Here is a 17,684-nt window from a genome sequence, read left to right on the forward strand (position 1 = left end):
GGTGAGAATAAAATATGATAAACCACAAAGGTCAAATGAGTGAAAAAAGAACTGCATTTAAAATAACATTCAAAGCTAATGGATTAAACTCCCCAGTCAAAAGACACAGACTTGCAGAATGGATAATAAAATATGAGCCACCTATATGCTGTCTACAAGAGACTCACCTTAGACCCAAGAACACCAATAGATTGAAAGAGAAAGGTTGGAAAAAGATATCCTATACATGCAGTAACAACAACAAAGGAACAGCTGGAGTAGGTATACTTATATCGGATGAAATAGCCTTTAAAAGCAAAACTGTTATTAGAGGCAGGAAGGACATTAATATATTAATAAAAGGGGCAACTAGCCAAGAAGAAATAACAATCATAAATGCATATGCACCTAACCAAGATACCCCATGATACCTGAGGGAAATACTGGCAAAACTTAAGGGGGAAATAGATATCTTTAACAATAATAGTTGGAAGCTTCAATACACCACTTTCAGGATTGGATAGAACATCTGGGTAATAAAGAATCAATAAAGATCAATAAAGAAACAGAGAGTTTAAATGGTATAAGTGGACTAAACCTAACAGACATTTATAGAACACTGCACCCCAAAACAGCAGGATATACATTCTTCTTGAGTATCATAGATCTTTCCCCACAATAGCCATATGCTGGTTCACAGAGCAGATCTTAAAAAATTCAACAATTAAAAATAAATAAATAATTAAAATAAATAAATAAATAAAGGATTAAAAAAAATTCAACAAGATTGAAATTATAGAAAGCACTTTCTCTGATCATAATGTAACAAAGATGGAAATCAACAAGAGGTGGAAAATGGGAAAATTCACAAATAGATGGAGATTAAACAAAACACTCTTAAATAATCAGTAGGTCAAAGAATAAATTTTGAGAGAACTCAATAAATATCTCAAGATGAATGAAAACAATAATACAACATAGCAGAACCTATGGGATGCAGCAAAGCAGTGCTGAGAGGGAAACTCATAGTCCTCAATGCTTACATTTAAAAAGAAGAAAGAGCTAAAATCAATGACCTAACTACACAGCTGAAGGAACTAGAAAAAGAACAGCACACTAATGCGAAAGCAAGTCGAAGGCATGAAACAACAAAGATCAGAGCAGAAATAAATGAAATTGAAAACAAAAAAAAATCAATAATTAACAAAACCAAAAGTTGGTTCTTTGAGAACATTAACAAAATTGACAAACTCTTAGCTAGATTGACAGACAAAAAAGAAGATGCAAATAAATAAAATAAAAAATAAAAACAGGGACATTACTACTGACTGCACAGAAATAAAAGTGATCATAAGAGGATATTATGAACTGTACACTGACAAACTAGAAAGTGAAGATGAAATAGAAAAATTCCTCGGAACATATGAACAACTTACACTGACCCTAGAAGAAGCAGAATACCTCGACAAACCAATTGAGATTGAAAGAGCCACCAAACAACTCCCCAAAATGAAAAGCCCAGAATGACACAGTTTCTCAGGTGAGTTTTACAAAGCATTCAAAGAAGATCTAATATTAATCTTACTCAAGCTCTTCCAAAAAAATTGAACAAGAAGAAATGCTACCAAACTCATTCTATGAAGCCAATATCACCCTAATACCAAAGCCAGGTAAAGATATTACAAAAAAAGAAAATTACAGACCCATTTAATTAGGGAATAATGAACATGGATGCAAAAATCCTCAACAAAATACTTGTTAATTGAGTCCAACAACACATTAAAAGAATTATTCATCACGATCCAGTGGGTTTTATACAGGTATGCAAGGATGAGTCAACACAAGAAAATCAATCAGCATAATATATCACATCGATAAATAAAAAGAAGAAAAACCACATGATTCTATTGATTGATGCAGAAAGGGCATTTGACAAAATACAGCACCCTTTCTTGATAAAAAGACTACAAAAGATAGAACTGAAATAACCTTCTTCAACATGATAAAGGCCATTTATGAAAAACCTACAGCTAACATTGTACTAAATGGTGAAAGACTGAAAGCTTTCCCATTGAAATCAGGGACAAGACAAGGATATTCACTTTACTACTGTTGTTCAATATAGTGGTAGAGGTTCTAGCTAGAGCAATCAGGCAAGAAAAATAAATAAAAGGCATCCAAATCAGAAAGGAAGACGTAAAATTTCACTATTTGCAGATGATATGATCCTATACCTAGAAAGTACTGAAAAATCTAAAATAAAGCCACTAGAGCTAATAAATGATTTCAACAGTGTCAAGATACAAGATCAGTATGCAAAAATCAGTAGTGTTTCTATGTAATAGGAATGTGCCATCTGAGGAGGAAGTCAGGAAAAAAAACTCCATTTACAATAGCAACTAAAAGAATAAATATTTAGGAATAAACTTAACCAAGGATATAAAGCGATTGTATTCAGAAAGGTACAATGCACTGCTAAAACAAATTTTAAAAGACCTAAATAATTGGAAGAACATTCCATGCTCATGGATTGGAAGACTAAATATCATTAAGATGTCAATTCTACCCAAATTGATGTGCAGATTCAATACAAGCCCAATGAAAATTCCACCAGCATTTTTCAAACAAATGGAAAAAAAATATCAAATTTATTTGGAAGGGTAAGGGGCCCCAAATAGCCAGAAACATCTTAACAAGGGATAGCAAAGGTGGAGGACTTTTACTTCCAGACTTCAAATCATATTACCTAGCTTCAGTGGTAAAAACAGCAGGGTACTGGCATAAAGATAGACATACAGACTAATGGACATGAACTGATGAAAACAGACCCTCACAACTATGGTCAAGTGATTTTTGACAAGTCTGTCAAACCCACCCAGCTGAGTAAGAACAATCTATTCAACAAATGTTGTTGGGAGAACTGGATTTCCATAGCCAAAATAAAGAGGACCTCTCTCTCATTCCTTATATAAAAATTCACTCAAATGGATCAAAGACCTAAATATAAAAGCTAGAACCTTAAAGCTCCTAGAAGAAAGGTTCACGACCTGGTGGTAGGTGGTATATCCTTATTATTATTATTTTTCAGGTACCAGGGCCAGGAATTGAAACCAGGACCTTGTAAGTGGGAAACTGAAGCTCAACCACTGAACCACATTGGTTCCCCTAAATTGGTTTTTTCATTTGTTTGCTTCTTTGTTTTTAGGAGGCACCAGGAACTGAACCTGGGACTTTGCATGTGGGAAGCAGGCACTCAACCTGCTCCCTGGTGGTGCATTCTAAAACCTTACATCAAAAACATAAGCAACAAAAGAAAACATGGATAAATGGGACCTCCTCAAACTTAAACACTTTTATGATTCATAGGACTTTGTCAAGAAGGTGAAAAGGCAGCCCACTCAATGGGAGAAAGTATTTGGAAACCACATATCTGATGAGGATTTTATTTCCATTCTATATAAAGAGATCATACAACTCAACAATAAAAGAGCAAGCAATTCAATTTAAAAATGGGCAAAAGCCTTAAACAGACATTTGTCCAAAGAGAAAATACACACGGCCAAAAAGCACATGAAAAAATGTTCAGTTATCACTAGCTTTTAGGGAAATGCAAATCAAAACGACAATGAGATATCGTCTCAACCACACAGAATGATGGCTGTTTAAAAAACAGAAAACAATAAGTGCTAGACAGGATGTGGAGAACAGGAACACTCCTCCACTACTGGGAGGATTGTAAATGGTTCAGCCTCTGTGGAAGACATTTGGTGTTTCCTCAGAAAGCTAAATATAGAAATGCCAAATGGAATATATCTAGAAGAACTGAAAACTGTGACATGAACAGACACCTGCATACCAACATTCATAGCAGCATTAGTCACAATTGTCAAAATATGGAAACAACACAAGTATCCATCATCCAATGAATGGATAAACAAAATGAGGTATATACATACAATGGAATACTATGCTACAGTAAGAAGAAATTAAATTGGGACACATATAACATGGACGAACCTTAAAGATCTTATGCTAAGTGAAATAAGTCAGACACAAAAGGACAAATATTGCATGGTCTCACTAATATGAACTAAATAAAAATAATAAATGCATGGTGTTAAAACCTAGAGTATGGGTTATTAGGAGGTTAAGCAGAGGGCTGTGATGGAGTACTGATGCCTAATGTATATAGAAGTTTTAATTAACCTGACTGTAAATGTGTGGAAATGAATAGAGTTTATGATAACACATTATAGTAAGTAGTTGCTGATTTATAATGAGATTGTGGCTGAAAAGGATAGTAGGGAAGTAAATGTCAGTTGAAAGAAAGCTAGAGAATAATCTAGGCAATGAATAACACCATGAACCCAGAGGGAGATGAGAATTGTGGTTAATAGTACAAATGCAAGAATGTCCTTCTGTGAACTAGAATACATCACTATTGCAGAATAGTGGGAATATGGAGAAGCATGGGAAAATTTACAATTAATATAACCTAGGGACTATATATATTTAACCAGCAATAGTATAATCTTGCACCAGTGCCAAAGATGTATTGTTAATAACAGGGGGATATGGAAAAATATGCCAAATGCATGCTATGACCAGTTAGTGGTAATAGTCCAATGATATTATCTCATAACCTGTAACAAATGTTCCACAACGGTGTGATGTATTGGTGAAGAGTTGTTGTATGGGAATTCTAATATGAAAGACTGTTCTGTAAGTTCACAACTTCTGTAATAAAATATATTTTTAAAATATATAAATTATCTGAAATTGTATTAGAATGTTGACTTAGGGGAATGTAAGCTATGTTTAACAATAAGAAATAACAAGTGGTGAATTTTTTAAAAATAGATTTATGACTGAGAGACACATAGAAATGCTGAATTCCTTGAACTTTATTCCTTTAAAAAGAGCAGAAAGGAAGAGAAGGAAGGAAAAAGCTATATTAGGGCCTATTATTTGCCAGGCACTATGTTACACCTTGGGGATACAGAAAAGAACAGGGCACTGTCCTAAGAGTTTATAGTCTAGTGGAAGAGACAAAATGTCTGGCCAATCATTCATCAATCCATTCACCCATCCCTTCTTTTATCTTTCTAACAGTTATTTACTGAGAACCTGCAGATGTGCTGCCAAGTACTGTGCTGGGCAAATGGGCCTACAACAATGAACCAGAAAGACCTCTACCCTTGTGAACTCAGAATCTAGCCATGGAGACAGGCCAAGAAACAGGCAGTTATGGTCAAATGTTTTAAGTGCTGTGATAACAGAAAAAAATAGGTACTTTGGTAGCATGGGGTAAGGGTAGTGGTGGTGGTTGGGGGGGATTATGCAAGTAAGAAGAATGCTTCTCACAATAAGTGATGTCCAAATTGAAACACGAAGGATAAATAGAAGTTAGAAAGGAATGCGAGGGGAAAAGAAATGAGAGATAATTATTTTATTGTATGTATTTTATTGTATTGTATTGAGGACCAAATGTGGAAATGCCGAGAGTCAAGTGAGGGGATACTAGGGAAACGGACTTTGGCCCAGTGGTTAGGGCGTCCGTCTACCATATGGGAGGTCCGCGGTTCAAACCCCGGGCCTTCTTGACCCGTGTGGAGCTGGCCATGCGCAGTGCTGATGCGCGCAAGGAGTGCTGTGCCACGCAAGGGTGTCCCCCGCGTGGGGGAGCCCCACGCGCAAGGAGTGCGCCCGTGAGGAAAGCCGCCCAGCGGGAAAAGAAAGAGCAGCCTGCCCAGGAATGGCGCCGCCCACACTTCCCGTGCCGCTGACGACAACAGAAGGGGACAAAGAAACAAGACGCAGCAAATAGACACCAAGAACAGACAACCAGGGGAGGGGGGGAAATCAAATAAATAAATAAATATTAAAAAAAAAAAAAAGTGAGGGGATACTAAATGGAGTTAAAGAACTTCTATAGATGCCTCATACAATGGTAGACAGCCTCCAAGGTGGCCTCCAATAACTCTCTTATGCCCTTATGCCCTTGTGTAGTTTCCTCCCACATCAACATCCTCCTGGTTACAAACAGCTGATCTGGGTAAACAATAGGCTATTGGGGAGACGACAATGTGTGGCTTGGAGGTTAGGTTATAAAAAAACACCGTGGCATATGCCTTGCTCTCGCTTGGCTCCCGTACTCTGAAGAAGCCAGCCACCATGCTGGGAGGACATTCTAGTTGCCTCTAGAAAGGCCAATATGAAGAGGAAATTAGGCCTCTGTATTAGGGTTCTCTAGGGAAACAGAATCGACAAGAGATATCTGTCAATAGTACGTGATTTTATAAGTCTCCCATGTGACTGTGGGGATGCACAAGAACAGGTTCCACAGGCAGGCTGCAACCAGGGGCTCCAATGAAAGTCCACTGAAGGTTCTGGACAAGTTCCGGGAGATGGTGGCTGTCCAAAGACAAACTGGGAAATTCTCATTCAATGCTGGAATCACTTTCCCTTTTAAGGCATTCAACTGATTGGACAAAGCGTCACACATTGCTAACGGCAATCTCCCTGATTGACATCATTGTAATCAGCTATGTATCATTTACCACTGCAGTAAAGTCAATGGTGACTAAAGCCCATAAATGCCCTTGTATTACAGTTAGCCCAGTGCTTGCTGCACCAAACAACTAGGCACAATTACCTGGCCAAGTTGACACATTAGCCTAACCATCACAGCCTCTGTCAAGAAAGGCTTTCAATTAAAAAGTGAGTCCCCACTTGATACCCACTAAAGGGATACTACCTTGATAGACACCAGCATAAAAGCCCAGTGAAGGCACCACTCCAAAAAGCATCAGGCAGAGGCAGACTGACCCCCAGCTCCTAGGCCCCTGCTGTCACACTGGCTACCCATCAGTGTGACAGTGCATCCCACCAATGGCTTTGAAACCCTCCAATGACTTCTAGTTAAAGGATCCACCTGCCTGGTGTTGGCCCTCCGGCCAAGGAACTTTAGAGACTCTGGTATCCTCCACCTTTCAATGTGTTTGGTGTCCTTGACCTGGTTATTGAATATGGGTTGTCTTGGCAGCTTGCGATAAAGCAAGCAAATAAATTGCATTGAGCATTAAAAAAAAAAAATGAGTCCCTTAGGCTTTCAAATGACTAAAGCCCTGGCTTACATCTTGACTATAACACTTTAGGAGACCTCCAGCCAGAACTACCCAGTTAAGTCACTCCTAAATTCCTAGCCCCAGAAATTGTGAGATAACAAATGTTCACTGTTGTTTTAACCTATTGTATTTGGTGTAATTTGCTACACAGCAATAGATAACTAAGACACATAGTATTCAAGGTGTGGGGAGGTGATAGGCCAGGCCAGATCAAGTAAAGCTTTGAACAAAAGAGAGGCTGGACTTTATCCTAAGAACAAAGGGGAGTCATTGATAGGTTCTGAAATACAGGAATGACAGAATTAGGTTTGCATTTAAGAAAGAGCATCTGGCTACAATACGGAAAATGGGCTGGAGAAAGACTAAATTAGAGTAAAAAAAACGCAGTGTATTGGACATAAACCTAGTCTCTCTAAGATTCCCCTCCTCCTCCTCCAACTTTCTAATCAACATATGCTGCGTCACTCTTTCACTTGCAGACTTGGCTAAAATGTCATAAGGCTTTCTGGACAGTTATCAAAGGGTTGTAGGAAGACAGAGCTCCCCATGATTGATGGAAAACAGAAAACAGGAGGGAGCAGCATCTGCTGAACCACCTGCCATGTCTTTCCAGTGGCTGTGAAGTGACGAGCATGGTAACGCACTGCATCCATTTCTCCTTATCTGACTTTCCTCTCTCCTTTACCCTCACCATTCTGGGCTGGAACCTGCCAAAGAAAATGTCTGCACTTTAATCCATGCCTATATGCTGTGATGTCAAATATGGCAGCCAACTAGCCACAACTGCCTATAAAGAGGTAGAAATGTGACTAGTCCAAATTGAGATATGCTGTAGGTATAAAACACATACTGAAAAAAACTATGGGATTGTACAGATTTAGTATTAAAAGAAATAGTTACAATACTTCCTAAATATGTTTTTATGTTGATTACATGTTTAAATGATAATATTCTGGATATATTGGTTTAAATAAAATGAATTATTAAAATTCATGACACCTATCTCACATTACATTTTTTTAATGTGGCTACCAGAAAATGTAAAATCATATATACTTCTATTGGATAGCACTGTTTGAGGACCTGGACTAAGATAGTATTTTAGAAAAGGGTAACCAGTTGTTGCAATGGAGATGTAGAGAAGACGATGCACTAAAAAGAATTTAAGAAGGAAGAATCATCAAAACTAAAATGACTGGTTGTGGGGGAGAGAGGAAGAGAGGAATGAAAGACGATTCCCACCTTTCTTGATGGGGAAGTAGGTATCATTCACTGAGATGAAAACATAGGAAGAGAAACATGTTGGACTGTAGGATTAGTTGGCTTGAGGCATTTTGTTGTGAATTTGAGGAGCTTATGTATCCTTCCAGTGAAGTTATGCTGTGGTCACTTCAGGGGGCTGCCTAGAGAGATCTAGGCAGGGGATGAAGGCCTTGTATTGATGATGCCACAAGAGCCCATGAGACTGTCCAGGGAGAGTGTGCAGAGGGAGAAAAATAGAGGACACAAATAAATACATTAATGATATTGTTTTAGATCATAATGGTATTATATAGAAAATAAAGTAGACTCAAAATACGGGAATGCTGGGCTAAGGCTGGGTGCCTACTAGTTTGGAGATAACTTTAATGGAAGCAAGGTGGTTTGCTGGATAAACAAAAAGCAGAAGCAGCATCAAGTGCAAATGTAGCAAGCTGTGAAACAGCCTGGCAAGTTCAGGGAGACGCCAGAGTCTGATACTGTTGGAATGTAAATATGAAGAATCGAACAGGAGAAACTGAGTGGGCACTGAATGGGTTCAGAATGGGCAGATCATGAAGGGCTTTGAATTTTAAGGTAAGGCTTTGAATTTTAAAGTAAGGTAAGGACTTTGGGCTTGAAGCCATAGGCAGAGAGGAGCACTGAAAGGTTTTAAGTAGGTGCGATATGATCTCACTTAATTTTTTTTTTTTTTTTTTTTGAGAAAATGGACAAACAGTGTGGCATTTGTTTTTATTAGAAAATTCCATTCGGTGAGTGCTTCCCTAAACCACAACAGAGGCTGGGCAGCCTTCAAGAGTCCCACAGTTTTCACTGCATCTTCCACCCTCTTCTAAGGGGGTGAGTGTGGGGCTAGGGTGATGTCAGGCAGTCTCTGAAGTGCCCCCTACTGGACCCTGGAGAGAGTTCACAGTGCCAGCTATATACCCAACAGCACCTCAGCAGGGCACCAGAGCTAAGCTCAAGGCTGTTGACAGAGGCATTCCTGCTTCCATAAAAACCCACTATATGGCTTCAGGATGGAACCAAAGAGGCTCTCATGCAGACCTTGGCCTTTTCCTTCACTCTGGTTGAGAGTAGGGCAAGATCCAGAAGGAAGTGGCTAAGGGTTAAGGGAGAAGAGATTGCATTTGAGATACCCTTTGGAGTCTGGAAAGCACCTGGATATTTCTTGGGAGGGGAGTGTCGTATTTCCTCTTGCTGGAGTATCACAACAACAGGGGGATGCTGCTGGAGGGAAGGGTCATGACCCTTGAGGCTGCCCAATCCAGGAAATGGGGTGAGAATCTCCTATCAAACTCCCACTGAGCCAAGATTCCTCCTTGTCCAGGAGCACTGGTAAAGCCAATCACAACTAGCCCATCCTCCTAGGCCAGGTATGTAACGGCTGCTGAGGTGAAGTTGAAATAACCAGCCCTAAGAGGGCACAGGACCACAGTGTGGGACACGTTGCTAGCAGGGGCAATCCGGTCCCATTTGACATTGAGCATTCCAGAGACAATGCCAAAGTCTTCTGAGGAAAAGAATCATCAGGTAATTCCACATCTAAGGCAGCACTTGAGCCAACATTGCAGATGTTGTATTGTAAAGTTCAGGTCTTGCCCCTCCACAGCATATCTGTTCAACAGTGATTTGGAGACCAAAAGCCTGGCCCCTTCCTCTGCTTGAGTGACAGCAAATAGGGCCAACAACATGAATGCCAGTAGCCTCATCATGTACATGCCCCACACCTTTTGGGAGCCACTCACTTAATTTTTAAAGAAGAATCATATGACCATCTCGATTGACACAGAAAAGGCTTTTGACAAAATATAGCATCCTTTCTTGATAAAAACATTCCAAAAGACAGGAAATGAAGGAAACTTTCTCAACATGATAAAGGGCAAATATCAAAACCCACAGCTAAAATTGTACTCAATAGTGAAAGACTGAAAGCTTTCCCATTCAAGAACGAGACCAGATGTCCACTGTTACCACTATTGTTTAATATTGTGCTATATGTTCGAGATAGTGTAATTAGGCAAGAAAAAAATAAAAGGTGTTCAGGGAATTGGATGTGGCTCAAGTGATTGCGATTCTGCCTCCTATATGGGAGGGCCCGGGTTCGCTGGGTTCGATCCCTGGGGCCTCCTGGTAAAAAGTGTGCCCATAGGGCAAGTATAGCAGCCAAGTGCACGCGTGGTGAGCCAGTGCCCGTGCAAGTAGGTCATGCAGCAAGATGATGATGCAATAAAAGAGAGACAAAGTGAAGAGTCAAGGAGGGGCACAGCAGAAACTAGGAACCGAGGTGACGCAAGTGACAGGGAACCTCTTTCCACATCAGAGGTCCCCAGGATCAAATCCCAGAGAACCTAGAGGAGAAAACCAAGAGGAGAAGACAAAAAGAGAAACAGATACAGAAGATCACAAAGCAACTGGACACAGCAGAAAACAGCAGGGCGGGGGAGGGGGAAAAAGGTGTTTGCATTGTAAGAGAAGAAGTAAAACATTCCCTATATGAGGAATATGATCCTATATCTAGAAAATCCTGAAAAATCTACAACAAAGCTCCTAAAACTAATAGATGAGCTCAGCAGATTGACAGGATACAAGATTGATATGCCAAAATCAGTAGTGTTTCTATACACTAATAATAGAAATCTGAGGATGAAGTCAGGGAAAAAACTCTATTTACAATAGCGATTAAAATAATCAAATATTTAGGAATAAATATAACCTAGTTCATAAAAGACCTGTATTCAGAAAACAAAAATGCATTGCTAAAAGAAATCAAAGACCTAAATAAATGGAAGGATATTCCGTATTCACAGATTAGAAGACTAAATGTCATTAAGATACTAATTCTACCCCCCAAAATTTAGAAATGCAATGCAATCCTAATAAAAAATTCCAACTGCCTTTTTAAAAGAAATGGAAAAGCCAACTCTAAATTTATTTGGAAGGGCAAGGATCCCCGAAGAGCCAGAAACATCTTAAAAAGTAGGTACAATGTTGGATGACTCTTAGTTCCGGACTTTAAATCATATTACCTAACTATAGTGGTAAAAATAGCATGGTTTGGCATAAAGATAGACATGTAGACCAAAAGAACCAAACTGAATCTTCATAAACATACCCTCACATCTATGGTCAAGTGATTTTTAACAAGATGGTCAAGTCCTCCCAGCTGGGCCAGAACAATCTATTCAACATGGTCCTGGGAAAACTGGACATCCATAGATATTAGAAAGAAAGAGGACTGCTATCTCACAGTTTATATAAAAATGAACTCAAAATGGATCAAAGGCCTAAATATAAAAGTTAGAACCATAAAACTCCTAGAAGAAAATGTAGGAAAACATCTTTACAACCTGATGTTAGGTGATGGTTTCACCAATATGATGGTTTGTTTGAGCAACAAAGGGTAAAAATGGATAAATGGGACCTCCTCAAACTTAAACACTTTTGTGCTTCAAACGACTTTGTCAGGAAGGTTGAAAAGGCAGCCTACTCAATGGGAGAAAATATTTGGAAACCACGTATCTGATAAGGGTTTGATTTCCATGCTGTTTCAAGAGATACACAGTCCTCAAAAATAAAAGGGAAAGTAGTCAAATCAAAAATGGGCAAAAAATTTAGACAGTTTTCCAAAAAGAAATTCCAAATGGTCAAAAAGCATATTATGAATGTTCAATATAACTAGCTATTAGGGAAATGCTAGTCAAAACTACAATAAGTTGGCGGCAGACTTGGCCCAGTGGTTAGGGCGTCCGTCTACCACACGGGAGGTCCGCGGTTCAAACCCCGGGCCTCATTGACCCGTGTGGAGCTGGCCCATGCACAGTGCTGATGCGCGCAAGGAGTGCCGTGCCACGCAGGGGTGTCCCATGCATAGGGGGGCGCCACACGGAGAGCTGACACAACAAGATGGTGCAACAAAGAGAAACACAGATCCCGTGCGGCTGACAACAACAGAAGCGGACAAAGAAGACACGGCAAATAGACACAGAGAACAGACAACCAACCGGGCTGGGGGGGAAAGGGGAGAGAAATAAATCCTTAAAAAAAAAAACAACTACAATAAGTTATCATCTCATACTTCATAGAATGGCTGTTATTTAAAAAACAGAGGAAAATGGATGTGGCCCAACCATCCTGTCTACCACATAGGAGGTCCAGGGTTTGATGCCCAGGGCCTCCTGGTGAGGGCAAGCTGGCCCACGCGGTGGGATGGCCCACGTGGAGTGCTGGTCCATGCTGGAATGCTGCCCCGCACAGGAGTGCCCCCCTGCGTGGAAACGCCGCCCAGCACGGGAAAGCCGCCCTGCGCAGGAGTGCCAGCCAATGCTGAGAGCTGGCGCAGCAAGATGATGCAACAAGAGACATAGAGGAGAGGAAATAAGAAGACGTAGCAGAACAGGGAGCTGAGGTGGCACAAGCCAGTAATCACCTCTCTCCCGCTCTGGAAGGTCCCAGGATCAGTTAGTGGAGCCGCCTAAAGGTAATACAAGCAGACACAGAAGAATACACAACGAATGGACACAGAGAGCAGACAAAGGTGGGAACAGGAGAAATAAATAAAATAAATCTCAAAAAAAAAAAAAAAACAGAAAAATATTAATACAAGTGCTGGAGAGAACATGGAGAAACAGGAACAATCCACCACTATTAGTGAGAATGTAGAATGGGGCAGCCTCTGTGGAAGACAATTTGGCAGTTTCTCAGGAAGCTAAATATAGAACTGCCATATGATTCAGCAATCTCTCTACCAGAAATATATCCAGAAGAACTGAAAACAGAGACACGAACTGACATCTGCACATGGATGTTCACAGTGGCTTTATTCACAATTGCCAAACGATGGAAACACAAGTGTCCATCAACCAATGAATGGGTAAACCAAATGTGGTATATATTAAACATATGATGAAATACTATGCTGTTTTAAGAAGAAATGGCATTGGGACACATATGACAACATGGATGTAACTTGAGGACATTATGCTGTTAGAAATAAGCCAGACACAAAAGGACAAATATTGTATGGTCTTACTAATATGAACTTAATATGAAAAATAAACACATGGAATTAAAATCTTGAGTATAGGTTATTAGAAGAAGGGGAACTTCATTGTAAAAGTGGAGAAATGGATAGAGATATGTTACAGTGACTCTAACATGGCTAGTTTATAAATGTGATTGTGGCTGAAAAGTGTTGCTTAGGGATGTACATGTCAATTGAAAGAAAGCTAGAGAATAATCTGGGGACTAGATAACATAGTGAACCCAGTGGTAGATGAAGATTGTGGTTAATAGTACAAATACAAGAATGTTCTTCTTTGAGCTAGAACAAATTATGTTATTGTTATAAGGATATGATGATGTATGGGGAAAATATAATTAATATAACTTATGAACTATAGTTAATAACAATATTGTATTATTCTTGCATCAGTGTCAAAGAAGGCATCATATCAATGCTAAGGGTCAATAATAAGGTGGTATGGGATTTTTTCTTTTGGACTTAGGAAAACATTCAAAGTTTACTGAGGTGATGGCTGCACAACTATGTGATGAAACTAAGAGCCACTGTATGTACACTTTGGATGGGCTGTACAAGGCGTGGGAATGTATAAGATAATGAACCACGTGGTGGCAGATGGAATGTGGTTGGCAGCACAAATATGAGAGTGTTCTCTAATAAACTATAACAAATGTACAACAGTAATACATGATGTTAACCATAGGGGGTGCATGGGAAAATACACCATATGTAACCTGTGTACACACAAAAAGTCATAGGCTGATTATCTAGCAGTGGTCTCATTTAGGCCCTTTCACCATCCTCTACCCACTTTCTATTCAGCTTTCGGTGATTCCAATGCCCATTTACCCTCCCTTTATGGGTAAGCTAGTCAGGAAAAGAAGGAAACCACCAAGCAAGTTAATTATAACAAATAAGGTAAAAAAAAAAAAGTAAGCTATTTGGCTGAAATAGTGTCTAAGCACTTTACTTTTTTTTTTTTTTACCTCATTTATTTGCATAGATCCCCTTTCTTTAAAAAAAAGTAATTATTTTTATTTATTTTATGGCAGGGAGAATGGACTTGCTCAGGGTCACATATTCCCCGCTTATCAGTTCAGATCCTTTTGTTACCACACTACTTTCATTATATCATAGGTTTTCTAAGATGAAATACATATAACAACAGTAAGATGGAGAAATATTTGCTTTTTCTAGGGAAACGTTTGTTTTTAAAATAAATGGTGTTCAGGAATTGCCTTCATAGTATTCCTTATGACATAATAGCAGAAGAATTTGCAAATACTTTGTAAAACACTGAGAAATGACTGTTTCAAAAGTGAACAAAAAGTAAATTAAATCTATTATAAAAAGCTGTTAATGGCCATATCTAAAGCCCATTGACTTCTTAATCTTTCTAGACTTATATATGTAATGCACCTAATACTGTCTAGCTTTAGAATATTTAGAATATCTGGAAGTAAAGCACTAAATCTTAAAACTATTTTTAAACTACATATACTACTCACATAAAGGCAATGATATAATAGAAAGAATAACTGTATTGCGAGTAAACAGAGAAGTTTCTGCTATGCCACCTTACTTATTGTGTGAACCATGAGAAACTTTTTAACCTCTGAGTATTAGTGTGTCAGTTTGTAATTCCCTGAATATGCTCACCATCTACCCTTGTTGGGTTTGGTTATCTATGACAGAGACTGTTAGTTGACTATCTCAGAATCTATTCTTCTTCCTTAGTAACAGAACTTACTTTTTTTAAAAACTGGACACATAGCTGCCTGGAATAAAAACTACATTTCCCGCACTCCTTTGCAGGTAGGTGTAGCCATTTGACTATGCTCTGACCAAAGAGATGCATGCAGAAAGTTTGTGTAAATCAGCTAGGAATGTTCCTTAAAAGGTGAGCATTAACGAGAATGCTTCAATTTAACATATATAGCTTAGTACGTGACACAAAAGTGCTCAACAAATATTAGCTATACATATTGTCTTCTTTAAAAGAGTCCCAAGGCAGACTAAAACCTGATTTATCAATTGGCTCCAATATTCTTGGATATTGGATTTTTAAGATATTCTTAAAAGTAGCTAATATAATCAATATACAAGAATCTGTTGTATTTGTATATTCTAGCAATGAACAAACCAAATATGAAATTAAGAAAACAATTAGCACTGAAAAAGAGTAAACTACTTAAGAATAAAGAGCCCAATTAAAAAATAAGCAAAGGATCTCAATAGACACTTCCCCAAAGAAGATATACAAATGGCCAATAAGCACATGAAAAGTGTTCAACCTCATTAGCCACCTGATAAATGCAAATCAAAACCACAATAAGATGTCATCTCATACTCACTAGGATGGCTATAATAAAAAAAGATGAACAAGAACAAGTGTTGGCGAAGATACAGAGAGACTGGAACCATCGTACATTGCTGAGAGCAATGTAAAATAGTGTAGCCACTTTGGAATACAGTTTGGTGGTTCCTCAAAAAGTTAAAGACTTATCATATGACCTAGAAATTTCACTTCTAGGTATAAAACCAAGAGAATAAAAAATATATGTCCATGCAAAAACTTGTACACAAATGTTAATAGCAGCAGTATTCATAATAGCCAAGACAGAAAAGTATGTCAAATGTATGTTAATTGATGAATGGATAATGAAAATGTGGCATAATATATGTACAGTGGACTATTATTAAACCATAAAAAGAAATGAAGTATTGATACATGCTATAACATCGAAAAACTTTGAAAGCAATATGCAAGTAAAAGAAGCGAGACACAAAAGGCCAAATACTGTATGATTCCTTTGATATGAAATGTCCATAACAGGCAAATCCAAAGAGTCATAAAATAAATAAGTGGTTGCCAGGGACTGGGCGAGGAGGGAATAGGAGGTGACTGCACTTATAGGTACAGGGTTTCTTTTTTGGGTGAAGAAAATGTTCTGGAACAAGAGAGTGGTGATGATGGTTGCACAACCTTCTGAATATATTAAAAACTGCTCAATGGTACAGTTAGAAATGGTAAAATTTATGATAAAAAATTATATGGTACATAAATTATGAATTAATTTTTAAAAGTCTAAAAAGCTAATATACAGCCATTTCTTTAGAGCACTAGCTGTTTTTCTCCCCACAAGAGATTTACAGCACAAACATTCTTCATTTAACACAGGACAATTTTGTGAATCATTTTAATAATATGTTTAAACAGCAGTAGGTCAAGTTGGGTAAACTTACTAGATAAAAGAATAGAGTAGACAAATTTCATTTTATCTAGCATGGTTCCAAAATAAAAGATGCATTCATTACTGACAGCACAGCTAGGACAATGGGAGAAGAGTCAGACATTTAAAATCTGAAAGCTTCAGTGCAAAGCCAGTCAAGAAAAAAAAGAAAAAAAACCCCAAACTGCTAAACACATATCCCAGAGCCTGCCTGGCATGCATGGGATGTCATTCTGCCAAAAACAAAATTCAAAACAAACACCAAGATTGTGGGGAGGGCAAAGCTCAAACAAGCAAAAGCATTTCTAGTAGTTACCAGTAGATAAGAGAAAATAAACAGATGTGTTTCATTCTGGGCTTGTTATTATCAAACTGACTCTGGACAGCAAAGCAGGGGATAAAAAGCAAGACTTTCACTTCAGTGAGAAGGTAGATCTCAGTTCCAGAGTGGCCTCCACTTGAAACACTTTTTACCTCAATTAATTCTCTCAGAAAAGAGACAAATTCAGAAATCCCTTGAGATTAGAATTGTGGTCCTTTTCTTTCCAATATTTTAAAATTCATAGTGGGAAGCAGTTGAGACGGAAAATATTGCTATAATCACTGAGACTTTTAGTACCTACTGTCAATTGTTACAAAGTGATCCTTGTCAGATTCATACCTCTAAACAATGAGAAGGAATCAAAGTCACGATGTGAGAGTTTCAGGAACAAATTGCCTGATGGTTGTGGCTTTGAATTGTGCAATCTTAGCAATGTACTGTGATCTCTGGCTTCTGTCCAGAGTGCTAAATAGAAAATCTGTGTCTGAGGAAGGACCTGTCCCCTCACAACTGACTCGGGCAGGGCTGTCAGTACATGTGTATCACCCGCTTTGAACCTTTTTAAGAAAACAGATGCCCTATAACTGAAGATAATTTGGAAATTGGCACAAGAGTTTAAAAAAATAAATCCAACTGGACAGTCATTGTAGGGCTGCTGCCAACTTCTGGTTTCTTGCCATAGAGAGTAATGATTCCTGTCAGTCACTTAGTAAAAGAATAGCTTCTAGAAAAGCCAAATA

At 38.5% G+C, this 17,684-nt stretch overlaps 1 protein-coding gene and 1 pseudogene across 2 annotated transcripts in view; both read right to left on the reverse strand.

Annotated features, from left to right (window-relative positions):
• Nucleotides 1-17,684, reverse strand: part of BTBD9 (BTB domain containing 9) — a 475,382-nt gene that overhangs the window by 213,084 nt on the left and 244,614 nt on the right. The window lies entirely within an intron of this gene.
• On the reverse strand, nucleotides 7,940-11,042 carry LOC131280368 (translocon-associated protein subunit beta pseudogene; annotated as a pseudogene).

This window comes from Dasypus novemcinctus, chromosome 11 (genome assembly GCF_030445035.2).
Source record: "Dasypus novemcinctus isolate mDasNov1 chromosome 11, mDasNov1.1.hap2, whole genome shotgun sequence".
NCBI lineage: Eukaryota > Metazoa > Chordata > Mammalia > Cingulata > Dasypodidae > Dasypus > Dasypus novemcinctus.